Here is a 1,916-nt window from a genome sequence, read left to right on the forward strand (position 1 = left end):
TAGAAAGTCTCAGAAAAGATACACACATCCTGGTCATATTGGGAATACTGAGACCAGGAAGAAGAACTAAGTGACCAGTGACAGGAGTGGCAAGAATACTTTTCATGATATGTCTGTTGAACTCTTCTGTTTTATGTCTATATCATATAAAACCAATTTTAAGCTAGGTATGGTGGTACATACTTGTAATCCCAGTACTCAGAAGGATGCAGCAGGAAGATCAGGAGTTTGTGGCAGCCTGGGCTATACAGCAAGACCCTGTCTCAAAACATACGCAAATTTTTTTTAAATTAATAAAATCCCCTTTGACTTTTGGCTCAGAGGAAACCAAGATGCAACTTTTTCAATTATCTGGGTTCATCCTATAGTAGCTGCATCCACCATGCCCCCCAAGTTCAACACGACTGAGATCAAAGTCATGTACCTGAGCTGCACTGGTGGTGAGGTTGGTGCCATATCTGCCCTGACCCCTTGATTGGTCCTGGGCTATAGGGTGATGTTGCCAAAGTGACTGGAAGAGTCTGAGGATGACAGTGAAACACATTTCAAAGCAGGCCCCAGGTTGAGATGATATCATCTGCCTTTGCCCCGATCATCTTAGCCTCAAGGAACTACCAAGAGACAGAAAGAAACAAAAAAAAATCACGCACTGGGGAAATAACATTTTTGACAAGGTTGTCAACATTGGTGATAGAGATGGCACTCATCTTTAGACAGAGAACTTTCTGGAACTATTAAAGAGATACTAAATGCTAGACGACAGTCTGTGAGCTACAATGTCAACAGCCATCTTCATGACATCACAGATGACATCAACAGGGTTGTGGTGGATGCCGGCAGTTACGTACAAAGAAAAATATTCTAATAATCATCTGACAACCAAAAAAAATTTAATGAAATAAAAAACTTTAGCTTGGCAAGGTGGTGCACATCTGTGTTCTCAGCTAAGTGGAGGCAGAGGTGGGAGGAGGATTTCAGTCTGAGGCTAGAACAGAGCAAAGGCAAGACACTATCTGATAAAGAGACTAAAGTGAAAAGTGCTGGAGGTGGGGCTCAGTGGAGGCCCTGAGTTCAAACCTCAGTACCATCAAAAAAAATGAATGTTAGTAAAATCACAAAGTAGACATATACAGATTAAGCCCCTCAACATTTTTCTTTCTTTCTTTCTCATTCTTGGTGGTACTGGGATTTGAACTCAGGGTCTCAGGCTTGCTAGACAGGGCTCTACCACTTGCAAAGGGTTACTTGTGGGGGTTTCTTCCAAGGAGAATGGTTCTGGGTTGGGAGTCCAGGGCTGGAGGCCAGGGGAAGTTGTGTGTATCTGTTTCATATTCTTAGCTCGCCACCTTTTGCCCAAGTCCTTGTCTCAGTGACTCTTCCTGTCCAGACACGAGCCTTCAACATCCATGTGTTGTAAGCATGGCGCCAGGCTGGGGGCAAGACAAGAAAGTGTGGTTTCTGCTCTGAGGCCACCTCAGCTAGGAGGCCTTCAGGCTGGGAATGCCTTTCCCCCACTTGCTCGCTCTCTTCTTAAAGGTCTGTCTTTCTCTCAAATCCCATCATTCTGTGAAGTCCTCCCTGATCCTCACAAATCAGAACTTGGCCCACCATCCTCTCACCTAATTTTTAGTCACTTATCCATTCTAGTCTTTCCTCTGTTGTGTTTTTATGTCATCCTCGTTTACTTGGCTATCAATCTCCTCGCCTTAGCTTTGGAGCCCCTAGAGGACCAAGAGCTTACTCACATCTACAAGTTCTGGAGGCCTCAGCCAAATGCCCAGAACATCAACACCTGTTGTGCAGAAGGTGTACATTACAGTGTCACCTACGTGACACTGTCCCACCTAGGTGGGACTAGGGCCATCAAAGTGCTCTGCTTTCCTTCCCCAATTACTTAACAGACACTTCAATCCCCA

At 44.7% G+C, this 1,916-nt stretch overlaps 1 pseudogene; it reads left to right on the forward strand.

The window, feature by feature from the left end:
- Positions 1-382: 382 nt before the first annotated feature.
- Positions 383-865, forward strand: LOC109698461 (large ribosomal subunit protein uL11-like; annotated as a pseudogene).
- The last annotated feature ends 1,051 nt before the right edge of the window (positions 866-1,916 follow it).

Source organism: Castor canadensis, chromosome 2 (genome assembly GCF_047511655.1).
Source record: "Castor canadensis chromosome 2, mCasCan1.hap1v2, whole genome shotgun sequence".
Lineage (NCBI taxonomy): Eukaryota > Metazoa > Chordata > Mammalia > Rodentia > Castoridae > Castor > Castor canadensis.